Here is an 18,161-nt window from a genome sequence, read left to right as displayed (position 1 = left end):
CCAGGCTCTTTCCACTGAGCCACGCTGCTTCTCACTGCTTGATTGATAGATAGGTGCTAAGGGAACTACTGCAGTGGTTTCAAGGTTGAGGGTAGAGTAACCCCTGCATTTAAATGGGGAATAAATGCTAAATCAAGACTTTTACCTTGATATAATAACATATATATATAATTACAATATATAGATATAATAACATATATATAATTATATATATATATATATATATATATATATATATATATATATATAATTATGGTGTTTACTATGTACCAAGAGCTAGGGTAAATGCAAGATAATCCGATCAGGCCTATTCCCCATCCCACAAGGGACTCACAGTCGAAGCCAGAGACAGAACAGGTATTTTAACCCCATTTTACAGATGAGGAAACTGAGGCCCAGAGAAGTCACACAGCAGGCTGGGATTGCAACCCAGGTCTCCTGACTCACAGTCTCGTGTTCTCCCCATTAGGTCCCACTTCCTCATCTGGTTTAAAATTCCCTCTGTACCAATATGCGGTAGCTTGTAGTACTTAGAAATGTCACAGGTGCTGTTACTGTAGAAGGATTTAACAGAGTAAATTTTGTTTATCTGTTCGTAAACGAGTGAGCCTGAACATTCGCTGTATGTGTGGAGTCTGCTGGATCAGAAACTCACTGGCAGCGTGGCTCAGTGGAAAGAGCCCGGGCTTTGGAGTCCGAGGTCATGGGTTCAAATCCCGGCTCCGCCACTGGTCAGCTGGGTGACTTTGGGCACGTCACTTCACTTCTCTGGGCCTCAGTTCCATCATCTGTAAAATGGGGATGAAGTCTGTGAGCCCCCCGTGGGACAACCTGATCCCCTTGTAACCTCCCCAGCACTTAGAACAGTGCTTTGCACATAGTAAGTGCTTAATAAATGCCATCATCATTATTACTATTATTATAGAGGAAGGGAGCAGGGCATCTGACATTCTTCCAAACCTCTGCTGCCAGCGCTTAGTCCAGTGTTCTGCACACACTAAATGCCATTATTTTTATTATTATTATTACTAAATGCTCAACAAATACCATTGATTGATTGATTGCAGGACCAGAGAGCTGAACCCCGATTCATCCTACGCCTTTCGGGGTTACCAGTTCATGGGAGATCTTAGAGTGAGTGTCTTAGGAAGAACCAACTTCCAACTAAGAGAAGCAGCGTGGCTCAGTGGAAAGAGCCCGGGCTTGAGATTCAGAGGTCATGGGTTCAAATCCCAGCTCTGCCACTTGTCAGCTGTGTGACTCTGGGCAAGTCACTTCACTTCTCTGGGCCTCAGTTACCACATCTGTAAAATGGGGATTAAGACTGTGAGCCCCACATGGGACAACCTGATCCCCTTGTATCCTCCCCTGCGCTTAGAACAGTGGTTCGCACATAGTAAGTGCTTAACAAATGCCATCATTATTATTATTATTATTACTATTAACCAACTGCCTAGTAGTCCCTTGCCCAGATGGCAAATGCTGTGGGCTCTAAGGACCCTGGAGCTACAACTACGGGGGGGTTCGTCCTCAATAGTGACTGGAAACATCACAGTGACTTCTCAGGGTTGGTCAAATCCAAGCCAAGAAGGCACTTGAGAGCCAAAATGAGCTGGGGACACTGAAAGTGAGTTTTTCAGGATATCCAGGGGAATTTTCCACTCTCCCCAATCCTCCCTTGGCACCTAAATGAGTTCTTACAGTGTGCCTGACCCCTGTGGTGATCCCACAACAAGCTGCCGTCTTAGCGACTGTTTGTGATCCCGTGAACAGCAAGAAGGAAGAGACTCGCGAAGGCACTGATGGGCTCTACCTGAGACGAGTGATTGCTGGCCCGGGGGGGCACAGCACGGCCTTCTCTCCCTGCTCTACCCGGTAACGGGCCTGGACCGGTCGATGACGGCTACTCAGAGCCACAGCTGCGACGCCTAAAGCAGATAAAGTTTGAATCGTGAGGAAGCACAAATACGGAAGGCACTGGGGCGTACAGAGATCAGCACAGAAGCACAAGAATGGGCTCCCTTAACGAGCAGACTGGTATTGGACCCTTGGTGGAGTGGAGTGAGAGTGTGTTGAGGTGCCACTCCCTTGCTCGTTGGGAAAACTAAATCAAAAACTTTCCACAGTAGCCTTGGCGATCAGAGGTGTGTTTTGACCGTACTAAGTGGCGCTGAGACTGCCCCGGCATCAGCTGGGGGCTCGCGACAACGCCCGCCATGTCTGTTCCAACCCCGAACCGCTCAAAAGCAGCCACGAGTCAGAGGCCGGGGGGGACAAATGTGTGGTCAAGTGTGTGGGGACTAAAAGTAGCTAGCATCCGCGGCACGGTTTCCCGTGGGAGCCCCCAGGCCGCAAGATCTCTCCCCTCAAGCTGCCGGGGGTGATACCACTTCAGCTCCCCGTCGTCTTCGGTAGGCCTCAGGGCGTGTGCGTGCCACAGCTGGATTCCGGTCACCACTGAGGAAGCAGCACCCTCCTGGGAGTAACTGAATCTGTTCTTTTTAAAAGTCTTATCTGACTTTAACCCGTGAGATTAATCCGTTCTGAGCCACCCCGTTCCAGCCCGGCTGAGATGAATGCGAAAGATCTTGGACTTTAATTCCCAGACCAGGTGCTTGGATTGTGAGCCCCAGAAGGGACAAGGGTCCGTATTGAATTCCCACCTGTGGATTCTCTCCCAGCGCTCAGTATCGTGCCCTGCACACAGTAAAAGCTTAATAAATAATATTGCTACTATTATTACCACCAACAAACCCCCCTGGCCTCAACGAGCGCTCACCACAGATTGAAAGTAGGCAGGCTTGTTGTGATGCCCCTTTCTAGACTGGGAGCCCGTTGTTGGGTAGGGACTGTCTCTTATCTGTTGCTGAGGTGTACTATCCAAGCGCTTAGTACAGTGCTCTGCACACAGTAAGCGCTCAAAAAATATGATTGAATGAATGAACGAATGAAAGCGGAAGGAGGGTCTTCCCCAAACCTCTACCTTAAGAAGGCGTTGTCCTGGGAGGGTGGGGCAGGATTGGGGAAAAGATGGAGGATGGAATGGGAGAAAGCCCACTGTTGGGTAGGGACCGTCTCTATATGTTGCCAATTTGTACTTCCCAAGCGCTTAGCACAGCGCTCCGCACACAGTAAGCGCTCAACAAATACGATTGAATGAATGAACGAATGAAAGCGGAAGGAGGGTCTTCCCCAAACCTCTACCTTAAGAAGGCCTTTTCCTGGGAGGGTGGGGCAGGATTGGCGAAAAGCTGGAGGATGGAATGGGAGAAAGCCCATTGTTGGGTAGGGACCGTCTCTATATGTTGCCAACTTGTAGTTCCCAGGCGCTTAGTACAGCGCTCTGCACACAGTAAGTGCTCAGTAAATACGATTGAATGAATGAACAGTGGTTCTGAGCCCTACTGGAGGGAGGCAAGGACTCTTCTGTTCGATATGGAATTTTATTTGGAAACTTCAGAAAGTAATGGAAGCAAAGCCAAGAAAATCTTTGGGGGCAAGGATTGGCCAAAACCATTTGGGAAAACAGATGGAAGTGGGGGTGGCCCTGAGACCTCTCCCCCATCCCAGCCGAACCAGCGGCAGCTGAAATAACAAAGCCCAGGCTGGCATCGTTTGAGTCGGAAAAGGCTCTGGCGCCATTGAAACGGACCTACAAGAACGCAAAACACACGGATTAGGGTTGATTTACTCACCTCATCCTGTTGTAATTCTCTCGGCTTCCCTCCGGCTCCCACCTATCTATGGGGCCGGATGGGTGGGTCAGGGATGCTCCGTCAAGCCCGGGTCCGGACATCAAGGTGCAGATGGCAAAGGGGAGCAGGCCCCCTGATATCCCACCCTGTCATTTGGGCCCGGGCCTGCCAGGCGTATGCCCCCAACCAGAGAAGTCTCTGAACCCTGGAGGCAGGGACTGAGGGCAGTCGCGGCATCCGGGACTTGTGTGGAAAACACCAAATAGAGGCGAGGAATTCTTCCCACGGACCTATCTGAAGCAACCCTGGCAAGCCAGGACCCGGGGTCAGGGGGCTCTGGGTTGTTCTGGTCCCCCCCTTCTAGACTGTAAACCCGTGGTGGGCAGGGACTGTCTCTCTTTATTGCTGAATTGTACTTTCCAAGCGCTTAGTACAGTGCTCTGCACCTAGTGAGCGCTCAATAAACAGAATTGAATGAATGAATGAACGGTGGCTGGCTGCTGTGTTGACTGAGAGCAGCCAACCTGGATCAGCTGGGTCCAAGTGGCGGGTGCCATTCTGGGACCTGGGAAGATGTAATAATAATAATAATAATAATAATAATAGCATTTAAGTGCTTACTATGTGCAAAGCACTGTTCTAAGCGCTGGGGAGGTTACAAGGCGATCGGGTTGTCCCACGGGGGGCTCGCAGTCTTCATCCCCTTTTGTACAGATGAGGTCACTGAGGCCCAGAGAGGTGAAGTGACCTGCCCAAAGTCACACTGCTGACAGTCAGGGGAGCCGGGATTTGAACCCCTGACCTCTGACTCCAAAGCCCGGGCTCTTTCCAATGAGCCACGCTGCTGCTGCTGGGCAACCTCACTTGCCTGCAAATATACAGAAGGGGGAAGGCCCGGGAGGCCAAAGCTGTGGCCTGAGGACCATGGGCTGGCCATGCCAAGATTCGATAATAATAATAATAATAATAATGGCATTTATTAAACGCTTACTATGTGCAAAGCACTGTTCTAAGCACTGGGGAGGCTACAAGGTGATCGGGTTGTCCCACAGGGGGCTCACAGTCTTAATCCCCATTTTACAGATGAGGTCACTGAGGCCCAGAGAAGTTGCCCAAAGTCACACAGCTGACAACTGGTGGAACCGGGATTTGAACCCATGACCACTGATCTCATCTTCCTCACCATCGACTTCCCATTATTAATAATAATAATAATAATAATCGTGGTATTTGTAAAGCTCTTACTATGTCCCAGGCACTGTAGGTAGATACAAATTTGTCAGGTTGGAAAGTCCTGTGCCACATGGGCCTCACAGTCTGGTCCCCTTTATTGGCACAATAAGGCGCTGGAGGAGAGTGAGGATTTGGGGGCATCTACAGTCCCAGAACCCTCTCCGACCCCAGTGATCCCCTGCCCCTGACCCCCAGTGTGGTCGCCTAGGCCAGAGACCCTCGAGAGCCCCTTGGAGGATGAGAACTTTGTATAATAATAAGAACTGTAATTATAATTGTGGTATTTTGTGGTAATTGTGGTATAATTGTGGTAGTGTGTCCCAGGCACTGTACTGAGTGCTGGGGTGGATACAAGCAAATCGGGTTGGACACAGTTCCTGTCCCACGGGGGGGCTCACAGTCTCAATCCCCATTTAACAGGTGAGGTAACTTAGGCATAGAGAAATGAAGTGACTTGCCCAAGATCACACGGCAGACAAGTGGCAGAACCGGGATTAGAACCCATGACCCGACTCCCAGGCCCACTGGGCCACGTGACTACCAACTGTCATACCGCCCTCTCCCGAGTGCTTTCTAGACTGTGAGCACATCATCAGGAAGGGACCGTCTCTATCTATTGCCGACTTACACTTCCCAAGTGCTTAGTACAGTGCTCTGCACACAGTAAGCGCTCAATAAGTACGACTGAATGAACGAATGAAAGTGCTTAGTACAATTCACACCACGTTGTACAATCCTCACCGTGTTAAGAGAAGCAGCGGGGCTCGGTGGAAAGAGCCCGGGCTTTGGAGCCAGAGGTCATGGGTTCAAACCCCGACTCCGCCACCCGTCAGCTGTGTGACTTTGGGCAAGTCACTTCACTTCTCTGGGCCTCAGTGACCTCATCTGGAAAATGGGGATGAAGACTGGGAGCCCCACGTGTGACCACCTGATCACCTTGTATCCCCCCAGCATTTAGAACCGCGCTTCGCACATAGTAAGCACTTAACAAATGCCATCATCATCATTATTATTATTATTATGTTCACACTATCCCGCCTGCCTGGAATTCCCTCACTTCATATCTGGCAGACCAGCACTCTCCCCATCTTCAAAACCCTCTTAAAATAATTCAAAATAGAATAATTTTCCCTCCAGGAGGTCTTCCCTGACTAAATTTTCCTCTCATCGCCCTCCTCTCCCTTCCCTCTGGATCACCTACACACTCAGATCTATACCCCTTAAGCATATGGATATTCACTCCACTCCCAGCCCCATGGCTCTTAATAATAATAATAATAATGACATTTATTAAGCGCTTACTATGTGCAAAGCACTGTTCTAAGCGCTGGGGAGGTTACAAGGTGATCAGGTTGTCCCACGGGGGGCTCACGGTCTTAATCCCTATTTTACAGATGAGGTAACTGGGGCCCAGAGAAGTTAAATGACTTGTCCAAAGTCACACAGCTGACAACTGGCAGAGGCGGGATTTGAACCCACGAACTCTGACTCCAAAGCCTGTGCTCTTGTTGTTTCCACCATCTGTATTGTATTTCAAGGTCTGTCCCACGACTAGATTGTAGTGTCAGCCAAGGTCAGTGCTCAATACACACCACTAATAAAGAAATTGATTGAGAAGAGTGACCTAAAGTTAATCAGTGCTGCAAAGGGGAAAGCTGGGTTGGCTTCGTTTGGCCTCGGCGAGAGAAGACTGGCCACACACTCACCGTTTGGCGCCTAGAAAGTGTTCGCTGATTTCCTTTTATTAATGTCCCGCTTCAGTTGGCAGAGAGCACACGGAGGGAGGCACGTCAACCACAGGAAATCACGGAGGATCGAACCCTGGTTCCCGAGAGAACAGAGAATTAAATGCAACGAGTGTACGTCTTGCGCGGGGGTCAGGAGTTTGGAAAAACGCTTTTAGAAATCTCCGCAAATGGGTGCAATTTTCCATTTGGCATTCAGAAGGAGGGAGAGTGACTTCAGCGATAGTCCTGCCCTCGCTGGAGACTTTCCTGCTGGTCTCCTTGGACCCCACTGGCCAGGTCTCGGCCCGGCTCCTGGGATCAAGGTGGCAGGGGAAGGGGATGGCTCTGGATTTCCAGAGGAAGACGAGTTGTTGGAAACAAGGTGGGAGGGGAAGGGGATGGCTCTGGATTTCCAGAGGAAGACGAGTTGTTGGAAAAATGGTGGGAGGGGAAGGGGATGGCTCTGGATTTCCAGAGGAAGACGAGTTGTTGGAGAAAAGGTGGGAGGGGAAGGGGATGGCCCTGGATTTCCAGAGGAAGACGAGTTGTTGGAAAAATGGTGGGAGGGGAAGGGGATGGCTCTGGATTTCCAGAGGAAGAGGAGTTGTTGGAAACAAGGTGGGAGGGGAAGGGGAGGGCTCTGGATTTCCAGAGGAAGACAAGTTGTTGGAAAAAAGGTGGGAGGGGAAGGGGAAGGCTCTGGATTTCCAGAGGAAGACGAGTTGTTGGAAAAATGGTGGGAGGGGAAGGGGATGGCTCTGGATTTCCAGAGGAAGACGAGTTGTTGGAAACAAGGTGGGAGGGGAAGGGGATGGCTCTGGATTTCCAGAGGAAGACGAGTTGTTGGAAAAATGGTGGGAGGGGAAGGGGATGGCTCTGGATTTCCAGAGGAAGACGAGTTGTTGGAAAAAAGGTGGGAAGGGAAGGGGAGGGTTCTGGATTTCCAGAGGAAGACGAGTTGTTGGAAACAAGGTGGGAGGGGAAGGGGAGGGCTCTGGATTTCCAGAGGAAGATGAGTTGTTGGAAACAAGGTGGGAGGGGAAGGGGATGGCTCTGGATTTCCAGAGGAAGACGAGTTGTTGGAAAGGACCCTGAGAGAAGCTGGAAAATCAATGGTCAAAGGGGTGGAAAATAGGCCCTGGGGAGGAAGGGTAACGGAATTGGGTAGTTCAGCATAGCGAAGGGAAGGTTAAATCCCATCGTGTTGCTCTGGGAGGGGTGTTGAGGTTCTCTCCACGTCCACAGAAGATGGAATTAGGGGAAATTAGCTTAAATATCAGCAAGAAAGAGGTTAGCTGGACCAAAGGACAGTCAGTCGACAGTCAGGAATCTCTGACTGTGATTAAGCAATGGAGAAGGCTACCAAGAGAAGCCACGGCATCAGAAGAGCAGCGTGGCCAACTGGAAACAGCCCGGGCCTTGGAGTCAGAGGCCCTGAGTTCTAATCCTGCTCTGCCACATACCTGTTGCGTGACCTTGGGCAAGTCACCTAACTGCTCTGTGCCTCGGTTTCCTTATCTGCAAAATGGGGGTTCAGTACCAATACCCCTTTTAGACTGTGAGCCCACTGTTGGGTAGGGACTGTCTCTGTATGTTGCCAATTTGTACTTCCCAAGCGCTTAGTACAGTGCTCTGCACATAGTAAGCGCTCAATAAATACGATTGATGATGATGATGATGTGGGCCCCATGTGGGATCTGATTATCTTGCGTGCTTAGTGCTTAATACACTAAGTGCTTAGTGCTCAGTGCTTAATACAATGCTGGGCACATAGAAATGCTTAACAAATACTATTATTATTATTATCATCAATCAAGCTGCCGACTTGTACTTCCCGAGCGCTTAGGACAGTGCTCTGCACACAGTAAGCACTCAATAAATATGATTGAATGAATGAATCTTTCTAAAAAAAAAGCACAATTCCTACACAATTCCTGTGTGGAGAAATGAACCTCCCAGGAGTGTACGTGACCTCTCAAGTATTTCACTTGCTTTGAAGCAGCATGGCTCAGTGGAAAGAGCCCGGGCTTTGGAGTCAGGGGTCATGGGTTCGAATCCCGGCTCTGCCAATTGTCAGCTTTGTGACTTTGGGCAAGTCACTTCATTCATTCAATCGTATTTATTGAGCACTTACTGTGTGCAGAGCACTGTACTAAGTGCTTGGGAAGTACAAGTTGGCAACATATAGAGACGGCCCCTACCCAACAACGGGCTCACTTCTCTGTGCCTCAGTTCCCGTATCTGTAAAATGGGGATGAAGACTGTGAGCCCCCCGCGGGACAACCGGATCTCCTTGTAATCTCCCCAGTGATAAGAAGTGGCTCAATGGAAAGAGCGCAGGCTTTGGAGTCAGAAGTCATGGGTTCAAATCCTGGCTCCACAACTGTCATCTGTGTGACTTTGGGCAAGTCACTTAACTCCTCTGTGCCTCAGCTGGAAAATGGGGATGAAGACTGTGAGCCCCCCGTGAGACAACCTGATCACCTTGTAACCTCCCCAGAGCTTAGAACTCTGCTTTGCAAATAGTGAGCACTTAATGAATGCCGTCATTAATAGTAATAATAATGGCACTTATTAAGCACTTACTATGTGCAAAGCACTGTTCTACAAGGTGATCAGGTTGTCCCACAGGGGGCTCACGGTCTTAATCCCCATTTTACAGTTGAGATAACTGAGGCCCAGAGAAGTTAAGTGACTTGCCCAAGGTCACACAGCTGACAACTGGAGGAGCCGGGAGTTGAACCCGTGACCTCTTTCTCCAAAGCCCGGGCTCTTTCCACTGAGCCACGTTGCTTCTCTATTATTATTATTCTCCCCCTTCTAGACTGTGAGCCCACTGTTGGGTAGGGACCGTCTCTATATGTTGCCAACTTGTACTTCCCAGTACAGTGCTCTGCACACAGTAAGTGCTCAATAAATACGACTGATTGATTATTATCCCTGTGGCTATTCTTGACCTGGGCAGACTGGCCTCATTAAGGGAAGTCCCTTCTGGTAAGGGCTGTGGGGACCAAGAGAGCAGTTGCCTCCGCTTGGAAGCCTGCTTGCCCAGCCTGGGGTGGAGGGAGGAAGTGAGGGGGGTTCACACCTCCCCTCAGCTATGGTTGCGGGGTTACGTCAAGGCAACAGAGTCCAGGCACCGGCCAGGAGGCAACATTTCAGGCCCTGGGAGGGCGGCTGGCAGCCGGTGGCTAGGAGGAAGTGAGAACAGGGCGTGGGGGTATTGGGGTGGGGGACTGGTTAGGGTGTGTTCTGGTAACTGCACGACCCAACGGTCAGACAAACAGGAGCCCCGGAAATCCAGGGCAGGGGGGACTTGCCAGGCCCAACCTCTCTCTCTGGGCCTGGCCTGGAGCGCTGAACGGACACGTGGACGGTCACTCACGGGGATGCCGTATTTGGTGCGGTACAGAGTCCGCATGGCCACGCTCGACCCTCACAGGCAGAATTCGTTCATGTCCTTGGCCACCTGACACCCGAGGCAAACGAAGCAGAACGTCCCACGGATGCCTGAACGCGGAGAGAAATGCACCGGGATTTAGCCAATATTTGACCCGTTACAACTGGAAGTCACTTAGCCCCTTAGCCCAAATCTCGGGAGCGTGGCTGCCCACACTCAGGGACCAGAAAACACCCACTAAGCCGACTACGGGAGCAAAAATAGATGAAAAATGTGTTGCAGCAAATTTTAATTTCTTTCAACTACCTCGACTCAGAGACTTTAGGCAGCTGCTCGCTGATGGTGACCTGACTGGGAGGCAGAATGGTGGTGATGTCTAGTGGTTAGAGCACAGGCCTGGGAATCAGGAGGCCCAGGTTCTCTCTAGTCCTGGCTCTGCCGCTAGCCTGCGGCGTGACCGTGGGAAATTTCTTCTCTGTTTTTCAGTCTCTTCATCTGTAAAATTTCTCCCCCTTCTTGACTTTGAGCCCGTTGTTGGTCTCGATATGTTGCCAACTTGTACTTCCCAAGCGCTTAGCACCGTGCCCTGCACACAGTCAGCGCTCAATAAATACGATTGACTGAATGAATGAATAAAATGGGGGTACAGTATCTGCTCTCCCTCCTAGACTGAAAGCCCCGGTGGGACAGAGACTGGGTCCCATCTTGGATGTTCCCCAGAGGAGTGGGAAGTGACCACGGCTCCCTCAATCCACAAGACGCCACCCTGACCCAACCCCAAAGAAGCCACCATCCACATACAGACTCCAGTGTCTTCGAAGCAGTCAAATATTCCGGTTTGCCAGTCACTGGTCGTGGTGGGATCTTTGCCAGGTTGGGGCTGAGTTACAACCGTACTCATGGCCAAGGCGGGAGTCTTCTCGTCCCCAGCCTGTGGAAAAATCAGTTCGCAAATCAGGGTGGGGAGACCGCCCGAAGCCTGAAAGACAAGCAAAGATGGCAGGGTTGTCTACTTGACAGTCTTCTGAACTGTGAAGCCACTGTTTAATTCTCATCTGTCTAAAATAAAACACTGAGAGGTCAAGGAAGGAGCCAATGAGCCAATCCTTTTTGAGGGAACCAATTCTTGAACCTAACTCAGCCCTGATCCTATCTCTTAGCCTAGTTCTAAAGCAATTTCGGTCTCGCTAGGCTGCTCTATCCAAGACTGAGCTCCTTTTCTTCCCTCCCAAACCCTGTCCTCTCCTTGACTTTCCCGTCGCTGTGGACGGCACTACCATCCTGCCCGTCTCGCAAGCCCGCCGCCTCGGTGTCATCCTCGACTCCGCTCTCTCGTTCATCCCTCACATCCAATCCGTCACCAAAACCTGCTGGTCTCACCTTCGCGACATCGCCAAGATCCGCTCTTCCCTCTCCGTCCAAACCGCTTCCCCGTTAGTACGGTCACTCATCCTATCCCGACCGGATTACTGCATCAGCCTCCTTTCCGATCTCCCATCCTCCTGTCTCTCCGCACTTCAATCTGTACTTCGCTCCGCTGCCCGGATGATCGTTCTACAGAAACGCTCTGGGCGTGTCACCCCTCCTCAAAAATCTCCAGCGGTTGTCTATCAACCTCCGTATCGAGCAAAAACTCCTCACCCTCGGCTTCAAGGATGTCCATCACCTCGCCCCCTCCTACCTCACCTTCCTTCTCTCCTTCTCCCGCCCAGCCCGCACACTCTGCTCCTCTGCCGCCGCTAACCTCCTCACTGTGCCTCGTTCTCGCCTGTCCCGCCTTCGACCCCCGGCCCACGTCCTACCTCTGGCCTGGAATACCCTCCCTCCTCACATCCACCAAACTAGCACACTTCCCCCCTTCAAAGCCCTACTGAAAGCTCACCTCCTCCAAGAGACCTTCCCAGACCGAATCCCCCTTTTCCTCTGCTCCTCCTCCATCGCCCCGACTCCCTCCCTCTGCTCTACCCCCCTCCCTGCCCCACAGCACTTGTGTGTATATGTACATATTTATTATTCTATGAATTTTATTAATGACGTGCATCTATCTATCTATCATCCTATTTATTTATATCGATGCTAATGATGCTTGTTTACTTGCACCTGTTTCGTTTTGTTTTGTCATCTTGTCTCCCCGCTTCTAGACTGTGAGCCCATTGTTGGGTAGGGATTGGCTCTCTTTGTTGCTGAATTGTAGTTTCCAAGCACTTAGTAGAGTGTTCTGCACACAGTTAGCACTCACTAAATTTGATTGCATGAATGAATATCTACCCCAACCACCTTTCAATCAATCTATCAATCAATCAATCGTGTTTATTGAGCGCTTACTGTGTGCAGAGCACTGTACGAAGCGCTTGGGAAGTACAAGTCGGCAACACATAGAGACAGTCCCTACCCAACAGCGGGCTCACAGTCTAGAAGGGGGAGACAGAGAACAAAACCAAACATACTAACAAAATAAAATAAATAGAATAGAGATGTACAAGTAAGATAAATAAATAAATAAATAGAGTAATAAATATGTACAAACATATGTACATATATACAGGCGCCGTGGGGAAGGGAAGGAGGTAAGATGGGGGGGATGGAGAGGGGGAAGAGGGGGAGAGGAAGGAAGGGGCTCAGTCTGGGAGTCATTCAGTGAACGACAGGGGTAAATGCCATCCTCAAAAACTAGGAAGTCTAGTTCAGACCAATGCATGCCCCAGCAGGAACACGCCTGGCAGGAACAAGAGAGGGTGAGTCGCCTCTGAAATCAATTTCTCTGCACAGATCTTTGGTCCCGAATTGTCAAATGGGAGGCTCATCCATCGCTCTTAATGGGAGACCCTATCATCGTCTGAAAGGGCGGGCAGGAAGGTTTTCCTAACTGGAACGGTGGGGAACTAGACTGAGGCGAGAGCCCACTGTTGGGTAGGGACTGTCTCTGTATGTTGCCAACTTGTACTTCCCAAGCGCTTAGTACAGTGCTCTGCACACAGTAAGCGCTCAATAAATACGATTGATTGATTGAGAGGAGGCCCATCCTGGGCCACAAAGGAACAGAACAAACGCTCCGGAGATCGACCACATCCAAAGATGCTGAGAGGAATTTCACACGTGACCAACTAAGCAGGTTCCCTGGAAGTCAGATTCATCGTCAGTGGGCAGGAATGCCAGTGGGATCGGCTTCACTATTTCTATTTGACTTAAGCCCCACAGAGTCCCCTTGGTGGGGCGGTGTACGGGGGCGGTATTTATACATTTAAACAAAAATGTTTTAGGAGTAGCAGCAGACCGGTGATTATTTCAGTTCTTTGGCTGCTGCCTCACTTGTCAATCAAGCAATCAATCGTATTTATTGAGCGCTTACTGTGTGCAGAGCACTGTACTAAGCGCTTGGGAAGTACAAGTTGGCGACATTGTCGGCCCATTTCAGTCGGTGGTGAGACGCTACAGCCCACCCTTCTGAGGCGGTCAATATTCTGTTATGACAACTGCCATGGATGACTGTTGGCACGATGAGATCACTGGCCCCGGCTATCACCAGGCGCAGCAGTCTTTCTCACCCTGGCAGGGGGAACACAATAATAATAATAATAATAATAATAATAATAATAATAATAATGGTGCAAAGCACTGTTCTAAGCACTGGGGGGGTTACAATGTGATCAAGTTGTCCCACGTGGGGCTCACAGTCTTAATCCCCATTTTTACAGATGAGGTCACTGAGGCTCAGAGAAGTTAAGTGACTTGCCCAAGGTCACACAGCAGACTTGCGGTGGAGCCGGGATTCGAACCCATGACCTCGGACTCCAAAGCCCGGGCTCTTTCCATTGAGCCACGCTGCTTCTCCAGAACAATGGCTCTGGAGCCTTGGGGAAGGAGAGATTCCCCAAGCAGAGAAGCCTGGGTCGGCAAGGAGAGATCCCCAAGGGAAACGCTCAAAATCCGGGGACATTGGGAAGACTCCTCTATAGCATCGTGAGGAAAGGGATGAGGGGCCAGATTTTTCCCCACCTCAAAGAGACCAGCTGCCTGAAGACTAACTTCGATCTGGCCCCGGTTGTAGACTGACCCTGCAGCCACGGTTCTGCCCCCATTTGGAACTGTACAGCCCAGTCAGACAGGGGATAATAATAATAATAATAATAATAATGGCATTTATTAAGCGCTTACTATGTGCAAAGCACTGTTCTAAGCGCTGTGGAGGTTACAAGGTGATCAGGGGATGCGTCTGGTACTGCCACTGCCAAGCCAGAGAGGTCATTCGCCAGAATAATAATAATAATGATGGCATTTATTAAGCGCTACGTGTAAAGCACTGTTCTAAGCGCTGGGGAGGTTCCAAGGTGATCGGGTTGTCCCACGGGGGGCTCCCAGTCTTCATCCCCATTTTCCAGATGAGGGAACTGAGGCCCAGAGAAGTGAAGTGACCTGCCCAAAGTCACCCGGCTTACAATTGGCGGAGCGGAATTTGAACCCATGATCTCTGACTCCAAAGCCCGGGCTCTTTCCACTGAGCCACGCTGCTTCTCTTCATTCAGAAGACTGGATGATGATGACGATGACGATAGTGACAATGTTTCGGGCAGAACTCGGTTGTAACGACCAAAATTCTCAGGCTTGTGATTGGCCCGAAAGAAACAAAAATAAGAACTTTGACTTCTTAGTTTCATTAAAATACCGCTGTTCCTTCCTCTTTTCTAGAGAGTCCTAATTAGAGAAGCGAGACTGTTAGGGCCGGTACTGTTTGGGACTGCTCCGGGCCCCACGTGCACAGGACTCTCCGCTGAAGAGAACGGCGAGGAATCCGATTCCACCAGGAATGACCAGCCGAGGAGAGCCGGTTCTCAAAGTTTGGGATCCCCAAGTTTGGGATCTGCTTGCGGACAACTCCATTATATTGTTCTCTTTCAAGTGCTCAGTACAGTGCTCTGCACACAATAAGCACTCAATCAATACCACTGACTGATCGATTGATTCACCTGACTTCCACTGACTTCCACTTCCCCACAGTACCTGTATATATGTATATATGGTTGTACATATTTATTACTCTATTTATTTATTTATTTATTTTACTTGTACATATCTATCCTATTTATTTTATTTTGTTAGTATGTTTGGTTTTGTTCTCTGTCTCCCCCTTTTAGACTGTGAGCCCACTGTTGGGTAGGGACTGTCTCTATATGTTGCCAATTTCTACTTCCCAAGCGCTTAGTACAGTGCTCTGCACATAGTAAGCGCTCAATAAATACGATCGATGATGATGATGACGATCCATCCCTCTCTAGCACCACGATTCATTCATTCTTTGAGAAGCGGCGTGGCTCAGTGGAAAGAGCCCGGGCTTGGGAGTCCGAGGTCGTGGGTTCGAATCCCGGCTCCACCACTTGGCAGCTGTGTGACTTTGGGCAAGTCGCTTCACTTCTCTGGGCCTCAGTGACCTCATCTGGAAAATGGGGATGAAGACTGGGAGCCCCCCGTGGGACAACCTGATCACCTTGTAACCTCCCCAGCGCTTAGAACAGTGCTTTGCACACAGTAAGCGCTTAATAAATGCCATCATTATTCTTATTCTTTCATTTAATAGTATTTATTGAATGCTTACTGTGTGCAGAGCACTGTACTGAGAGTTTGGAAAGTACAATTCAGCAACAAAGAGTGACAACCCCTGGCCACAACGGGCTCACCGTCTAGAAGGGAGGAGACAGACATCAAACCAAGTAAACAGGCATCAATAGCATCAATACAAATAAACAGAATTATAGATATATACACAGCAAAACAATTAAACAGGCATTAATATACTCAACGGCTAATATGTATATACACAAAAAACAAGTAAACAGGCATTAATATACTCAAGGGCTAATATTTATATACACAAAAAAACAAGTAAACAGGCATTAATATACTCAAGGGCTAATAATAATATCATCATCATCATCAGTCGTATTTATTGAGCGCTTATTGTGTGCAGAGCACTGTACTAAGCGCTTGGGAAGTACAAGTTGGCAACAATATAATATACTCAAGGGCTGTGGGGCAGGGAGGGAGGATAGAGAAAACGGAGTAAGTTGGGGTGATGGGGAGAGGAGGGGAAACTGAGGAAAAGGGGGGCTTAGTCTGGGAAGGCCTCCTGGAGGTGGTGAGCCTTCAGTATCTTTCTGTAGAAAGATAATCCGGGCGGCAGAGTATAGATTGAAGTGGGGAGAGACAGGAAATTGGGAGATCAGAAAGGTCACTATGCAAATTCATTCATTCATTCAATCGTGTTTACTGAGCGCTTATTGAGTGCAGTGCACTGTACTAAGCGCTTGGGAAGTACAATTCGGCAACATACAGAGACAATCCCTACCCAACAACGGGCTCACAGTCTAGATGGGGGGAGACAGACAACGAGACAAAACAAGTAGGGAGGCCTCAGTAGCAACAAAGTAGATAAACAGAGTTATAGATATATACACATCATTAATAAAATGAATAGAATAATAAATATGTACAAATATACACAAGTTCTGGGGGGCGGGGAGGGGGGATAGAGCAGAGGGAGGGAGCAGGGGCGATGGGGAGGGGAGGAGGAGCAGAGGAAAAGGGGGGCTCAGTCTGGGAAGGCCTCCTGGAGGAGGTAAGCTTTCCGGAGGGCCTTGAAGCGGGGAAGAGAGTTAACACCTCTAACACCTCTCTTGGTTTGGAACCAAACATCTAGGCTGCCACTCAGATTGTCCAACTTTATAATAATAATAATAATAATGGCATTTATTAAGCGCTTACTATGTGTAAAGCACTGTTCTAAGAGCTGGGGAGGTTACAGGGTGATCAGGTTGTCCCACGGGGGGCTCACAGTCTTAGCCCCCATTTTACAGATGAAGTAACTGAGGCCCAGAGAAATGAAGTGGCTTGCCCAAAGTCACACAGCTGACAAGGGGCGGAGCTGGGATTTGAACCCCTGACCTCTGACTCCAAAGCCCGGGCTCTTTCCACTGAGCCACGGTGCAGCGGGGGTAGAGGGCCACCCTTTCCCGTGCAGAGAAGCACTGTGGCTCACTGGAAAGAGCCCGGGCTTTGGAGTCAGAGGTCATGGGTTCAAATCCCGACTCCACCCATTGTCAGCTGTGTGACTTTGGGCAAGTCACTTCACTTCTCTGGGACCCAGTTCCCTCATCTGTAAAATGGGGATGAAGACTGAGCCCCCCCCGCGGGGCAACCTGATCTCCCCAGCATAGAACAGTGCTTTGCACATAGTAAGCACCTAATAAATGCCATCATTATTATTATTATTATCTGGGCTTCTGGTAGTTCCTGCTTTTGATAACAACAACCGAAAGGAACCTCTCTCAAAAGCAGCGCTTTCTGAAGTCACAACCTTGAGGGGTTCCTGGGAGTCAGTTTTACCGAGTGCCCGATTCAAAAGAGGAACAGAAATACTTGAAAATCAACCCAGAAAAGTCACCCAGAATAACGCCCGGATCCCTGCTCACTGTTCCACCCTCTCTACGTTTGAACTCCACAGCGCGAGTCAGCCTCCCCCTAGACTGTGGAGCAACCGAGGGAAGGTTTTCCAGGAACTTTAACGAGTCCGAAGGTTAGTAGAGAGCGGCGGGGTTTCTTGGTGAGCGATTATCAGTTCAGAAAGAGAAAGCACCTAAGGGAGTTGTAAAATACGTACGGTTGAAAAGACACGTGTCACCTTTTCGCTTCAGAGGGCTGCAGAAGAGGTGCGGAAGCCGCAGTAGCTCTTGGGGTTCTCCGTGCTGCCGTCTTCGGGCCTGGAAGGGCCTCCTATTTCGAGACGGTCGATCAGTCGGCCAACGAAACCTTCCCGGAGCAGCCCCTGGGGAATAACACTGCGTTAGGCTCCAGAAAAAAAGATATATAAGGAACCTCACAGGACTTGCAGTTTCGCTGTGTGAAAAAGACGAGCCAAAGGGGCTCCGGGCAAGGTGAAACCAGCAGATGACATCATTAAGAGTTGAGGCGCGATGGTCGTGTCGCCGGGTGGGAGACGACAGCCTGGGAAGGCTTCCAGGAGGAAGTTGGCCAGCAGCTGAAATTCAAAGGAAGGAGTCTCTCAAGCGCTGGGTACAACGCTCGGCGCACAGTAAGCGCACAGTGAACAGGGCG

General features: G+C 49.8%; 1 pseudogene; it reads right to left on the bottom strand.

Annotated features, from left to right (window-relative positions):
• Positions 1 to 6,644: 6,644 nt before the first annotated feature.
• LOC119939563 lies at positions 6,645 to 17,821 on the bottom strand (annotated as a pseudogene).
• Positions 17,822 to 18,161: the final 340 nt, after the last annotated feature.

The sequence above is a fragment of the Tachyglossus aculeatus genome, chromosome 17, assembly GCF_015852505.1.
Source record: "Tachyglossus aculeatus isolate mTacAcu1 chromosome 17, mTacAcu1.pri, whole genome shotgun sequence".
Lineage (NCBI taxonomy): Eukaryota > Metazoa > Chordata > Mammalia > Monotremata > Tachyglossidae > Tachyglossus > Tachyglossus aculeatus.
Note: the sequence above shows the minus strand (reverse complement) of the source record. Positions and strands in the feature narration are given on the sequence as shown.